The 15,493-nt window shown below is 37.4% G+C and overlaps 1 protein-coding gene across 12 annotated transcripts in view; it reads right to left on the bottom strand.

Annotated features, from left to right (window-relative positions):
- OXR1 (oxidation resistance 1) overlaps positions 1-15,493 on the bottom strand; it is a 680,801-nt gene that overhangs the window by 165,612 nt on the left and 499,696 nt on the right. The gene's annotated exons all lie outside the window — the stretch shown is intronic.

Below are 15,493 nucleotides of genomic sequence, written 5' to 3'. Positions count from 1 at the left end.
TATATATGAAATTTTCTTTGCAAAGCAAAGTTCAGATAACTTCTATCAGAGTTTACTACATATGTATCCATGCTAACTTATAACATTAACTAGTAGGAAAATTATTTTATCAATCTCTATATTTCTGCAAATTACTGTATCAGTCAGTATAGCCAGGGGACAGAACAGAATATAAAGAACAGTTTAGGGATAAAGTTGATAACACCAAGTTATCACCAAGATGGCAACTGTAGGAGGCACTTACTAACACTAGGGTTGGGAACAAAAGGAAGTGGTTGGAATCATTAAACATAGGAACTTAGAGAGGGTTGCTCCTGGAAGGAACCCTGGTTGCCAAAGTAAGGAAAGGTAGCTGGATAAATTTTCACAGGAATGGCAGGCAAGCAGAGTTCCCTTTCTCTTCCGGCTTTTCAGTCTCCTTCTGGTGCCCCCTATGGGCAGAGCCTAAAAGTTAGCAGCTGGCAAAGCAGAAACTTTGTTTTCAGGAGACCCAGCCTAGCCTCACAAAGCTGAATCCAGAGGAGTGGGTTTGGGTGAGAGAAAATGACTTATAAACAGGCAGATGTAGAAATATGTTCAGTGTAATCCATCATTTAATTAAGGAAATCATGTAATTAAATTGTCCATGTGATTAATTCAGAAAATCTGCAGATGATTATTTCAAGGTAACATTGTAAAAATATTTCATAATTTAATAATTTTCTGGATAATACTATGAATTCCTCTAAGTAAAGTTAAAAGTTATTCCCCCAAAATACGAAGAAACAAATTTACATGGAAGAAATGCTACAAAAAATGTACATCACCATTCCATTCCTATATGCAAGATGAGTATATGTAAAATTTTTTAAAATACTTTTTTAAATTTAAATTATTGCAGTTCTACTGACCAGAAATATGATTTTAATTTGTGAAATGTCTGCAATATTATTTAAGTAGCATGAACAGCCTGTCTAAATATATAATGATGTCTGACTTGCTTAATTTAAGAATTTCCTTTCTAATGTCATAATGTATGAGTAATCATTATGACCATTACTTTACAGAATAATTTAAATAGCATCCAAGAGACATACCAAAAGACCCTCAATAAACTATTTAACTAGACCATTGAATATTATTTAAAAATAATGTAACTTTAATTATCTTTATTAGAATAATATATATACATTTTAGAAAATTTTAAAGATACAGAAAAAGTAGAAGAAAAAAATCTTACAAGCCCAAGAAAATTACAGTTAATATTTTAGTGCATTTATTTTCAAGATGTCTTTTCAATTTTTAAAATTTATGATCAAATTCTATGTGCAAAGTTTTATCCAGCTTTTTTATAATAAATGTTTTTTTCTGTGATATTAAAACTTCTTGTAAAAATAATATATAAGGAGCTGTAATTTCATTGAGTGGCATTGTTCTAAAAATGTTATAATTTCAAAAACCAGAATTTCAGGTTGTTGCTGGTGGTGATGGTGATGGTGGTGTGTGTATGTGTGTTATAAACAATACAAAATCCCTATCTCTTCTGTCAATCTCTCAGCTACCATTATTTGTTGTTAATATGTTTGTTGCTCTTTTCTAATTTGCTGTTTTAAATCTGTCAAGGGCTTGGAAATCACATAATCAAATGTGTTAGGATTTTATCTAAATTTAGAGTTAATGTGCTTTGAACTGAGAATCTGAAATCTCTCCTCTGAGAAAATTCCATGAGCTCTAGCACATAAATAAATGAGGTGTCATTTATTTTAGCAATTCAATACCTGCTCATTTTAAAAAATACATACTCTTCAAGATTCTTGGCTGAATCAAGTTGGTTGTTATCATTAAATTAAAATTAAATGTAAGCAGGTGTCATTAAATGAGATATTATAATTCCCTTTTATCTGCTTTAGTGACTCAGTCAGGCACATGATAGTTTATATTTGCATTAAAACAAGGGGTGAATAAATGACCAAAATAATAGAATTTAATGTAGACATGAAAACATTGCTGGTGTATATGAAACCATACTCAAGCTCATCAGTCATAGGGGGTCTGCGAATGTCCTTTTCCAAGTGAGGCATCTTTAATTTACTTAATTATAACGATGTTAGTGAGGGTGATATGAAAGAGATTAGCAGAACAAGCTGGAGAAATTTCCAATATTCTTTGTGGAAAGTGGCTTAGCAATATAGACCTAGAGCCTTTAAAATTTTCTTACCTTCTGATTCAATTTCATTTTTTTTAAAAGATTTTATTTATTTATTCAACAGAGATAGAGACAGCCAGCGAGAGAGGGAACACAAGCAGGGGGAGTGGGAGAGGAAGAAGCAGGCTCATAGCAGAGGAGCCTGATGTGGGGCTCGATCCCATAACGCCAGGATCATGCCCTGAGCCGAAGGCAGACGCTTAACCGCTGCGCCACCCAGGCGCCCCTCAATTTCATTTTTAAGATTCTATTCTAATAATTCAAAATGCAGACAAAAATTTATGCACAAAGATGTTCATAGTAACATTATTAATACCAACAAAGACTGGAAATTCTAAGTATCTAGTACTAGCAACAGAATAAATTCTGGTACTTCTATAGGTTAAATTAATGCAAACATAAAAACTGATATTAGTATTCCATTTTAATGATGTGAGAAAATTGTATAGTATTAGGTTAAAAAATGCAAATATGTGTTCAATTACATGAGTAAAAAGAAGACTTAATGGAGAAAAGTCATAAAGGAAATGCACCAAACCCTTAACAATGGTTATTTCTGGCTAATGAAATTAAGGTCGATTGTTAACTTCTTTATGTTTTTCTGTATTTTCCAAACTTTCCAAACAAAAGTATGCATTTTTAGAGATGAGAAATAAACAGTGCATGTTATTATTTTTAAATGCTGGATTCTATAACCCATGGTAACTGAAGTAGACACATTATTTTCATGTACACAAATCTTATATTCTGTTCATGTTAGTTTATATTTGGACAACCTGGTGCACTCATTGAGGGAATTGCCAGATGCATTTCAGCTTTGGTGGATAGGAAGTTATGCAGCCTTTTCTCTCCAGACGCTCTGTGACAGAGCCTGCTAGTTTTCTCCCTATTATACGTACGCATCTTCTACAGAGATAGAGGGCTTAACTGGGCCCTAGGCTGTCCAGCACTTAGTTTCTGGCCAATGAGAAATGAACAGAAGCAATGTGATGACTTTTGGGCCATGCTCCTGCAAAGCAAGTTCTGTCACTTCCTTCCTTTTCCCCTCTTTTCTTGGTTAAAATGTAGATGTTAGAGTGGAACAGTAGAGAAGCCTCTTTTGGACCAAGGGATGGAAGATGAATATTAAGGATGCCAGAGGAACTAGAATAAGTCTCTACCATTGACACTGAAAAACCTGCCCAGGACTGCTTACCCTCACACTTTGTATGGTGCAAAAATAAAATCTTTTGGCCTTTATTATAATAGCCAAATTAGTATCCTAACTAATCTGCTGTTCTATCTGGCAGAAGCAGCTGGATTTGGTTGATTACTTTTAGAAGATTAGCTCACCATTAATTATACCCAAACTAAAATCACTATATTTAGGACCCATTCCCCAACATTTAAATAGCTAATCTTAAATAACCCATTCTATAGGACAATTAATACAGCTATTTGAGAGTGCAGAGTGCCATGCTACTTGAAACCAGATGTCCCAGAAGCCATCTAAGGTTCTCCTAAGAATGATTTTTTTTTTGAATTAAAAATCACTCATTATAAGCCATATGGCTCAGACTCAGTTGCTGGAGAAGATTCAAAGTATTTATTGGGATGATGTTGGGAGCACTTTCAGGCCACATGGCTTTCTACACCAGTAATGAATTGAGAATCAGGCTCTCAGCTGTTCACAATAGAATGTTAGAAACTTCAGATCTGACATCTTCAGTATAAAGAAACTTTGCTTTACGTTATATCTTAGAATGCTATACTATGGTCCCTTCTTAGAGAACTAAATCTCAAATTAATAACAATAGAATACTGTTCAAGCATTTAAAATGGCTTTATTTGAAAGACTAATCGTTGTATAGCAATCTATTCTAAATTCTCCAAATCATGTCTCCCATTAAATCAAAACAGCAGAAAACAAAATATGTATACAAAAAGTTAGTATTTGACTGGTGTTTCTGATCTAACTTAGGAGTCATTACTGGATGTATTGTCTCTGCGAAACACTGTCTTTGTCTCTTTTCTTTTTTCTTTCTTTTCCTCCTCCTCCTTCTCCTCCTTCTTCTGACAATACTTAATTCAATAAACTCTTCCTTGAATTTAATTCCCAGAAGTATAAGATGAACTTCAAGCTTCCTTTCTTTTAAATGTATATCTCAGATATACATTTAAAACCCAATGTTTCCCATTTAGTCACAGCTACTCTGATGGATATCTGCCTTTTTAGCCACCTAGCATATATTCCTCTTACTTTTCATAATAGCACCCTACTCCAATGTAATCCACGTGCTTCAGGGGTAACTGACTTGACCTCCAAATGAGAGAATCTATGGCTCAGGCTGAAGGTAATTGACATAACCCCATATCTAGGCCACATTTATTGAGAGAAGAATGGGCAAGTGCTCTAAGTTGATTCATTGAGGCCAACGCTCAGGATTTTGTTTGAGAGTAGAAAAAACAGTCTTCTTTGCTGAGTATGAGTGAGACAGCATGTATGAGATACAGGTTCTCAAGCATCCATAATAGATTGTTAGCTACTTCAGACTGGACATCTTAATCACAAAGAAACCTGAATGCTAACACGTAGCCATCTTGGGATCATGAAGTAGGGAAGCCTGCACAGAACGGAGTTAGCACTAAAGTAGAGTCAAGAAATAGAGACAGCATGAGTATGCGTCTTTCTCTTATCATTTAAGTGGATAGATCAAGCCTGATCTTGTCAAGCTGACCTCTGCCTTTGAATTTATTTTATTGTTAAAATCAATTTGAGATTGATTTTATGCTGCTTTTAACCAAAAACATCCTGATAGAGACAGCAAGAAATTGAGACAAATTTAGGGCTTAACTCCAACACTAATTTCATCTCACATTCCTGATAATGCCAATTTCCTCTCTTCATGGTGGTCCCTGGTTTTTTTTTTTTAACTTAATTACACCACTTTACAGTATGTTCATTTCATAAACCTCTACAGACTTTTCTTGCATTGCATGGGATGGTGGTGAGAAAGAAACCTATATTAATTCTCTGCCTAGGAGCACCTGGGTGGCTCAGTCAGTTAAATATCCAACTCTTGGTTTCACTTGCAGTCATGATCTCATGTGTCCTAGATGGAGCCCTACATGGGCTCCACATCACTGGGGAGTCTACTTGAGGATCCTCTCCTTCTGCCTCTCCCCCCAACTTGCAAATGCACAGTTGCATGCGTGCATGTTCGCCCTCTCTCTGTCCCTAAAATAAATAAACAAATAAATAAATCTTTAAAAAAATTTCTCTGCCTACTTTGACATTTAATGTGTATTGTTTTATTTAATTAACTGAGAAGGTAGGGTTTCCACTAATATATAAAGAAAATGAGGCTCAGAGAAGATAAGATTCCCAAGGTCACACAGCAGTTAACTCAGCTGCTAGGACTTGAATATCCAAAGCTCAATCTCTATTACAATAGATTGCTTTAGATGAGTTACAAATTCCAAGCAAATAATAACAGGCCCATGGAGATACCATTTAATATGCGAGTTTTTGAAACATTGGTCACTGCCTGCCTCTCTAAATTCATATAACATTTTAAGAATTAAAATTTTGTTTTGGAAAAATTGACCATTTCTCAGATCATTTAGAAATAATTTCAAGATCTTCAAAATAAGACAGGTATCACTGACTCTTAAAAAGAGAAAAATGTGAATGTGCTAATTTGAACAGTCTGACAACTAATAATTATTTTCCCTTGATCTTTATTTTCAGTAGGTACCACGTGTTTCAAATGATTCCTCACTGAAGAGCTATTTTCAGATCTCTTCCCCATCTCTCTAAGCTAGGCCTCACGGTTCAAATCTATCTCTGTAGTTAAAGCATGATTCTTGGCCATTCTTCTGCTTTCACACTGTAATTTCTCCTTTGATTTTTTGGCAACTTTCTATTCCATAATAACCTCTTTCCTCTGCAGGTGGAGGCTAGTCTCTTTGTCTACTTTTATATCATCTCTTTCTAGCATGCACTGAAGTTCAAGTTTCATGTTTTTTTCTCTCAACATCCATTTAACTCCTCATTTTAAATTCTCACTCCCCTCCTTTCTCTACATCTCTACCCTATTGACCAGTCTCTTACCTAACTGCTATGTTGCTAGCCTTCTTTGAGCTACTCCATAGACAGCAAATTCACATCTAAATCTTTTGGCAATCATGAACTGATCATTTCAAATTGATCACTATGTAATACAGAAAACACAAAGCTATTGGTTCTGGACTTCCAGGTCTACATATATGAGAAGTATCAAGGGGGAAAAATCTCAAATCTGAATATGCAGACACAGTGGAAGCAGTCTTCATGGTTTTTCTGAATGTCAAAGTCAGACAACACAAGGAAGCACAATGGGATACTGTCAGATGCATTGTTCACAAAAGAGTGGATGTTAAAAACGTGAGCAAGAATCATGGTCGGGGGTCAAACTCAGATCAAACCATCAAAGCCACACCATGACAGTGCACTGGCAGGAAAGCAGGAGCTGTGAAAATTGTATAAGGCCACATTCAGCTGCAACATGTTCGGGTTATCTCAAAGCATTTGCACCTAGAGATATAAATAATCTATTTACCTTGGAAAAACAGCTCCCACACAGACATTTCATATTTGATTCCATGAGGGGAGAACACTTAACAGGCTACAAATATTTCACAAGGTTTTACAGCGTTTCTGGGTTTCATAACAGTTTGGGATTAACTTAAATGGGCAGTGTCAAACACTTCACACTATTTCAGCAAGATTTTATCCTTGCTGGGTTATAGGACCTTGTATCTCAGGAAACGCAGAAATGGGTATTTACAACATTTCATATGCAATGATCTTTTAAAACTGGCTTTTAATATATTTTTTTCAGCATATACCTACTATCTGTGAAAGCGAAGGGAAACAGTCAATCTCAGTTGACCAGACTGTGAATTGACATAATCATTTGGAGAACAATTTGGTAGTATATGTAACAATTCTCTAAAACCATGAATAGATTATTTGCACTTGGCAATTCCAAATTCTACTTTTATGAATTTATCCAAACAATAATAAAGAGGAAAGGCATAGGTTTATTTGTCTGAATGTTGATTAAATACTACTATAGGAAACAGAAAATCTGACAAGTCTGTTAATAGAGAATCTATTGAGTAAGTTGTGATATACCTATACTGTAGAATACTATATAGTCATTGAAAAGGATGCCGCAGAATCCATTTATTGGCCCAAAACGATATATGGAATAGGTTAGGTTCAAAAGGGTATTGAGTATACCCTGGAGCACCTGGGTGGCTCAGTTAGTTGAGCTTCTGACTCTTGGTTTCAGCTCAGGGCACGATCTCAGGGTCCTGGGATTGAGCCCCACATTGGGCTCTGCACTCAGTGCGGTGTCTACTTGTCCCTCTTCCTCCCTCTCTGCCACTCCCCCAAATAAATAAATAAATGAATAATCTGTGATTGGCATGCTCTAGATGCTGGAACAACAGCAGGGAGCAACAAATCAAAGCACATTCCAAAGTTCCCTTGCAGAACACATACTCGGGTGTTTACCTTAGAATCGTAGAGTATCAACGTGCTTTGTCAATGTGTACACGTAGTTCACATGTGGTTTAGAAACCTGGTAAATTACATTTAAAGTTGCTCTCTTTGGAGAGTGTGTTTATGCTTCATTTCTTCTATTTTAAAAAATTTTTTCTAATATTTTGTATAATGAACACATAATCATGTTATTTTTAATTTAAAATTTTTGACATACAACAGCCAGTAATAATGAAAAAACAGTGAAAAGGGGCAATGAGGAGTGATTTTTCAACATACAGGAAGCAAGCCACTTCTTATAATTCAGATGTATTTCATTTACAAAAATTAAGGCCGATGTTAGACCTCAAAGACAAACTGAAAAAGAAACAGAAGGCAGGGCAACTATTTTAATAGAAGAAATCATTCTTTTTACCAAGATGATTTAGGAGGAAAAAAAATACATATCTTTTAGGTCTTATCTGCTATAGCTCTATATTTTATCATCCCTTTAGTATAGTCTCTGAATTATAATTTTTCTGTAGGGAGCAGAGGTCAGAGGCCAGAAGGTTTCACTGACAAGGCAGATTTGAGACATCTAAAATGATGAAGGATAAGAAAAGGAATACAATTTATTGCGACCTGATGAGTTGTAAGTGAAGGATTCTGTACTTGGAGTTTTAAATACTTCCTTGTTTATTTATCATAATTCCATGAGGTAGGTGTTCTCCATTTGTCACACGTGAAGAAACTGGCAAAGGTTATCATGTTCATGCACTTAGGAAGTAAGGGAACAAGATGTGAATTCATATCTGAGTCCAAAATTAGTCCTTCTTTCATTAACTTGGTTGGCAGAGAAAACAGATATAATAAAGTTAATGACTTAAAAAGTCAAAGAATTTTACAGTGTTTCCATTTCCTCATATTATACATGGGAACACAATGACACTGGGAGGCTAAGAAAGACTTGTCCAGGGTCACATTCCATCAGCACTAGAGAGAAATGATCATAAAATATCATAATTTGAATCATTAAGCAATAATTTTATTTTCCTTTGGCCATTGTTCAGTGCCTGTTAGCAAATTATTCAGTGATCACAAATCATCCAGATAGCTTCATGCAATTAATTCCATTTACATTTTAATTGAAGATATTCCATATTTAATAACTAACTGGAATGGAGAGTCACAGAACTTATTTTTCTAAATTATTTAGTTTCCATTACCTTTATCAACTCTTCCTAAATACTGTGTGTTTTGAAGACATGCATCATAAACACGATTTCCAAATTATGCAATATATTTACTATTCTGACAGACCAACATGAGCTTCCAAATGTTCCCCACGTAAGTAGTTTTAATAGCATTTGTATTTGGTATTACAATGAATTTTGGCAGTCTATCTCTAGAGAATAACTCCTTATTTGGGTAATTATCTGGCAGGTTGCTCCCTTGAAACAATGTAAACAGATGAGGCTAAAAAGTGTATCTGAATTCATTCTCACTGAGGCAAGCACAAAATGAAACCCATGGCATCAAAGGAAGTATATCTTCCTTTTGAGGCTGCCTCTGTATAAAGCATATGGTGCTGATGAAATTGCAAAGCATCTGTTGGAGCCGTGAGTAATCTTTTTAAAACCCAAGGAAGCTCTCTGAAGTGTTTGGTCCACCTGTTTTGAATCTAAATAAAGTCAACATCCCATGTACCTCTATATGCATAGCAAGCATTTATAAAAGACAATGTTCCCTCCTGCTTCCTCTTCCTGCACCCAATGTGATACAGAGTGTGAAAAAAAAATCTTACGAAAGGTAAGATATACAAGTTCCTTAAGTCAAGCTTTTTGCAGAGTATTGAATAAAAGTGAAATGCGCTGAAGTAGAGTGGTTTGATCAGAGGGTGGGATCCACTTGTCATGACCCAGAGGCAAGGGGCTATGGCCGTAATGCCATCTGGAGCCTACAGCAATGGGACTGATGCCCCTGCTCAGCGGATGGGACTCGCAGGCATGCATGGGCTTCAGGACAGCCCCTCCATGCTATCTGTCCAGGTTCAGGACAGTGACTACCTCCTGATGCCTGCTATGAACAATCCTGGTCAGCTTTATGCAGCTCCCATACAAGTAAAAAGAGTCATGAGGAAGCATCAGTGCTACCAGGACAGGCTTAAGGGTGAGGTTATGCAAAAAGAGCTCAGAGGAAAACCCCTAACCAGCTTAGAGAGCAGAATTCTGTAATCAGTGGATCTCTCAAACTTTCTTTAGCAAGCTGACAGCCCTCTCTTGATTATTCAGGTTAGTGCTGTTTTATAATTGCATTTCTTCAATACAGTGGACAGTCTGTAGCCATTAGTTTTCCAACTTCAGTGCCAGTAAGAATTATTTGTTTAAAGTGCAGACTCCTGCATTCCAACCCAGAGGTTCTGGCTTCCCCCATTCTACCTCCAGTTTTATGTTCCTTAATGATTTTCATCCATGATGCCTTTTGAAATAGGGTGTGTGTCTCTTTCCACTTCGAGAATTGTGTGTTTGGGAAAATCTCTACCAAATTTACTTTTATTTTCTATTATGAAAAAAAATAATTGGACTTATTTTGTCCCACTGGACAAATATAATGATTATAATATTAAAATACTTAATATGGTTTTTCAAACTACCTATTATTGCCATCATTTCCCTAATTAAGACTGTTGTCTTATTACTAAGGAGTATTTGTATGACTTGTGTTTGTTCTTGGTGTGGGGTTACTAGAATTTGTGAGAGCTGAGATGGAGAGACACGCGGATGTAAGCAGTATCATTGCTGTACCACGATGTAGGGGGCACCACTGCTAATTTCAGGGTAAAGTATATTAATAAGATATCAAGAGTCTTGGGGCAACCTGGACAGGAAGATTGTAATATGGATGGGACAGGGCTAACATTCAAGCAGTTTGCATCAGAAATACTTTCGTACTGGCTGATAGATATCTACTGCACCAATCCCCAGATGGTCCTCTCCCTTGAAGTCTAGGCTCCTCCATTTGCCCCCTCAGACCAACGGATGATTCAGGAACTAAAGGACTGACAATCACCTGGCAGGGGGCATCCAGGCTGGTGATCCAGCCTTACAACTGCATTCAATTGGTCCGAGCCTCTGACAAAGTGGTTGCTAAATATTTCAGATATCACTTTAAAGAGATGTAAAATACAAAAACATTCATAAAATTCCATTATTTTGATTGAGCCAACTGTGGAAGCATGAGAAGCATGAAGGAGCTCAGAGGAGGCCTGAAGACCCACCAGCCAAGCGTTACCTAAATTACCAACTCAAAGAAGTATGAACTCCATGACCTGTTGTTGTTTTAGGCTACTGGCTTTTGAGTTGGTTTGTTACGCATCAGTAGCAACTGATACAAAAAAGGCCATGTGCTTTTTCTTTCCATGGTGGCCTGTTCAAGAAGGAAGCTTTGCCCAAGCACATGTCCCAGAATTAGCAGCTCATCCCTTCTGTAACTCTCACAGCAACTCTATGAAGTGATGTTGTTCCTGTTCTACGCACAAGGAAATGGATGTTCGGAGAGATGATGACTTCTTCAAAGTCACAAAATCTAATCAGTGGTAAAGTAGGAATTCAGTCAGTTCCATCTAACTTCAAATCACCGAGGTTAACATCTGCAGTAACACCTAAGATACTTTAGTTCGCTGACGTGTCTTCAATTTCAATTCCGTTTCTGAGTTAGTGATGTTTAAATTATTCCTTATTAGCTTTTCCTTTTTTTACTAAGATGGAGCCTTTTCTCTCAGAAAAAAAGACCAAAATGAGCAAGACAAGTCAAAGATCCCACTTCAGATGGGAGGGTTCCGCCATGAACCTGAGCGCCATCTGACCGCGCAGGACAACAGCTCTTCTTTACGACTCTAAGGGTTTGTTCTTGTTGGATTTTAGCTTAGCTCATCCTCGGTTGTCTGCAGACATGAAGAATAAATGCAGAGTCCAAAGGGATCCTATGGAATGAACTCAACAAACAGAATCTGGGGGAAATACCTTCTTTCTCTTCTTGGGAGCTGTCTCACAATAAGGTCATTTCCAATAAATAAGTAGAATTTCACAAACAGCAGCTTTACTGAAAATGGCTTTTTTGCTATTTCTGTGGCTCAGATGATAAACAGGTCCAGGAAATGTTAATACCTGGGTGAGCTGCCATTCACAGTTATCATTTAGAAGAAACCTAGGCCAAAACAGTAGTCTCTGTGGGTAACATAATCCTTAACTGTATGCTTTATATAATTAAAGTTTAAATTAAATATCATTTTAGATTGAGCACTAACTGGGGCGCCTGGGTGGCTCAGTTGGTTAAGCATCCGAATCTTCGTTTTGGTTTGAGCTGTAATCTCAGGGTCATGAAATCTAGCCCCACCTCGGATCCGCTCAGTGTGGAGTCCGCTTGAGATCCTCCCTCGCCCTCTGCCCCTCCCCCGCTCTTGCACGCTGTGTGTGTGTGTGTCTCTCTCTCAAATACATAAATAAATCTTTAAAAAAAATAAGTCAAGCACTAACTTACAGCTATATTTGGAATTATTTCCCATGCTTCAGCTACCTTATTAAGGATGGCAAGAAATCAAAATGGTTTTAAGTAGCATAAAAGGGAAGTTTCCTTTAAATCCTACTGATCAGCTTTTTAGGTAACGGGTTATAGTTCCTTCATTAGAAAACAAAATATTAATTCAGTAATTGGAAGGGCTCAATGCAGACAACGTTTCATCAACTACAATTTGAGCAAGCAGTAACAGAAAAAGGAATTGGAGTTTACGTGTATGTGTGAAAAGAAAAGGAAAGAATTTGATTCACATGAGTTTAGAGAAAAAGGAAACCGCAGGGGGGTATTTGCTCAGACTGCATAAATAGCTTCATGGTTACAAAATTAATGAGGGAAGGGAATTGCTCAGTTTCAGCTGAGAGAACAGGAAGCCGTGGCCCGAAGCTATGGAAGGAGAGCTCAGACTAGCAGTTAGGAAACGCAGTGAGTTAGAACAGTTAGCAGGAAGCACACACACAGAGAAGTTAAGAAGCCACGCCAGCACAGGTGTTACATAATCCATGAGGAAAGATTATGTAAAACGCAGGTGTGGCATTAGTCGGTCAACTTGCATAACACGGGGCTTCTGTGCAGCTTTTGCTTTTGTGTCTTGTTTCTCAAGGACACTGGACATTCTACTGTGCTCCACGGTTTTACAGATGAAGTAAATGAGGGGGGAGCTATTTAGTATCCCCCAGCTCACGCTGATAAAAAGGACAGAACCAGGACTGGAACAGATCCTGTCATAGGATACCAATGCCCCTGCTCGTCATGGCCCTACAGCTTCTGATGTCGAGACAACATCGTCTTAAACGTAAAAATCCGTATCCTTCAATACCATGAGAACTTGGTTTGCCTACACCCAGCGTCTTACGTGAAAGCACCATACAAAACACGTTTGTGATGCCTCCCTCTTCACTAGCCTCCAAATGTGCTTATAGTCAAGACATAAGGGCTTAGAATGTGGATTCAATAGGATTCTTCCTGCTTCCCTAGGCTACTTTTACTCTTCTCTCTGCCTCACAGACTCTGTTGCCAGGATAGCTGTGGTGGACCTAGTCAAGGGTCATGCCCAGCACTGTGTTTTGTCGAGTTCTCAGACACTGCTGCCTCTCACAAGAATTTGCATTTTGCTGCAAGGCTTGGGGTGTTGGTTACCGTTGGAGAATTTTGTTAACATTTCCCAAAACATTTTTTCCTCGTTACAATCTTTAGCCCCACAGAGAGAACTTCCACTGCTCTGTTTTTGTTCTTTGTTAATGCTTATAGCTGAAAAGAACTTACTTTCCAAATGGGGAAAAAAAGGGGGGGGGGAGGTTAATCCATACATGAACTGGACCTGCATGCTGAGGAACTTGTAGAACTTAGGCCACAAGAAATAATTTAGAACTGCCTTAGGTAGAGGAGAAACTCATACTGTGGCACTCTCTAATCAATACCCTGTTAGGTGAGCACATGTAATATTCAAATAAATCTTTAGTCTGCAGCATGCCATCAGTCCTACTAAACCCCACTTTATCATTATTTCCATAATCAACTCCTACTCTGTGGCAAAGCTTATTTCAAACCAGAGCATGTAATTCAGGTCAGAATTTGTCCTCCGATCTTTTATTAAACTGATCATAAGCACAGCCTAGAGTTTTCAGTTCACACTTAATTGAAACCTTGGAAATAAGCCTCCTCAGTATCATTTGAGAAAACAGAGCCTAAGACTCATTAATTATGACCAGCATATTCATTTTATGCGCAATGTGAATAAGTACATTCACATTAGATCCAATCCCATCAAAAAGCTGCTTAAGTAAAATATATTCTTGAAGTAAAATACTCACTTTTATGAGGGCAATTAATTTTTTTCAGTACCTCAGCTAAGCTACTCAGTGGCAAAATTCCAGTTCCAGAGCATTATATGGTAAGTCACCGTACTGGAAGAGGAAAGTTACTCAGAATGTTTGGTTCTCAGATTTTCTTTAATTCACATCATATCATTTTTAGAAAAGCCCAGAATGGACAAAGAAAGATTGGTAGATAGATATAGACACTGATATGTATACATTATTTTCTCAAGCCATGGGAAAATTAAACTACATTTTGGTAAATTGTTTTGGTTTGACAGATATAGGCACGAATCTAGGCATAAGCTATTGGTTTAACACAGAATTGGTATAGGCAGAATGCATTTTTTTTTCTACACAAGGGGTAAAAAAACATGTCAGCTTGGACCACTTTCTGACAAGGGTACTTATTATTCCATACTTATCAGCATGGTGCTGGTTGTTTTTCAAAGCAAAGAGATTGGAAAATTATTTCTACTGGATACAGAAAACTCAAATGTCTTCAAATAAGATGCCAAATTTTTTTTTTTCATTTTAAACACCCATGGTAAGAACAAATATATTTTAATAAGGAGGGGGTAGCCATGCTCATCCTTTGGAAAGATCTCCATCAAATCTGCAGTTAAAATAAAATGACAACTTAGGGAAGTGCGGTTATAGCTGTGCTTCCTACCAAATGCTTTTAGTAATTAGGTTAACAAGCAGGAGACATCCCTAGAAGGGAAAACTATATGGTTCCTCTTCCTCGGTAAAAGTATCACTGTCAAAAAAGAGTGCATGTGAGAAAAATAAGGTGGGGACCACATGGCCTGCCCTCAGTGCAGACTAAACATGGAGCTGCCATACTTTCCCTCTCCAAGGATTTGTAGCATCAGTCATTGAGGATCAGAGATGGAAGGGAGAGGATAGGGCTGCAGTTCAAGGGAAGGGTCAGTGCTGCCTCTGCAGAGGTGTTTGTTTGTTAGGAAACAAACTCTTAATGAAGGAGCAGGGCTCCCAAAGCGGACGCTCGCAGGGTCTGCGAGAGGCAGAGAAAGCCCCAGTAGAGCTGGACGGAGTTATAGCTACACAAAGGTACCAATGTTTATTTCTACTCTAACTCCATGTGTTTAGGCACGAGAATTCAAAGCACACGAAGAATCTTGGTGTTAAATATTCATCTTGATTACTAATTCCCACATGGCTCCAAAAAGGAAAAAAAACCCCACAAACAGTATGGCAATTAAACAAGACACCTATCTTATCCTGCCTAGAACAAAGGCAGGCATTACGAATAACTGAAATAGATACTCATCTTCAGCATTTAATAAGGGAGCTCCAAAGATGCCCTTGACATTGAAGAACAACACAGAAGACACCAGGGAGCTTGACAGGTGCTAAACAAAAGCATTCTCCCTAAAAATTCCCCTT

Source organism: Ursus arctos, unplaced genomic scaffold (genome assembly GCF_023065955.2).
Source record: "Ursus arctos isolate Adak ecotype North America unplaced genomic scaffold, UrsArc2.0 scaffold_6, whole genome shotgun sequence".
NCBI lineage: Eukaryota > Metazoa > Chordata > Mammalia > Carnivora > Ursidae > Ursus > Ursus arctos.
The sequence above is the reverse complement of the archived record's forward strand: the minus strand, read 5'-3'. Positions and strand labels throughout refer to the sequence as shown.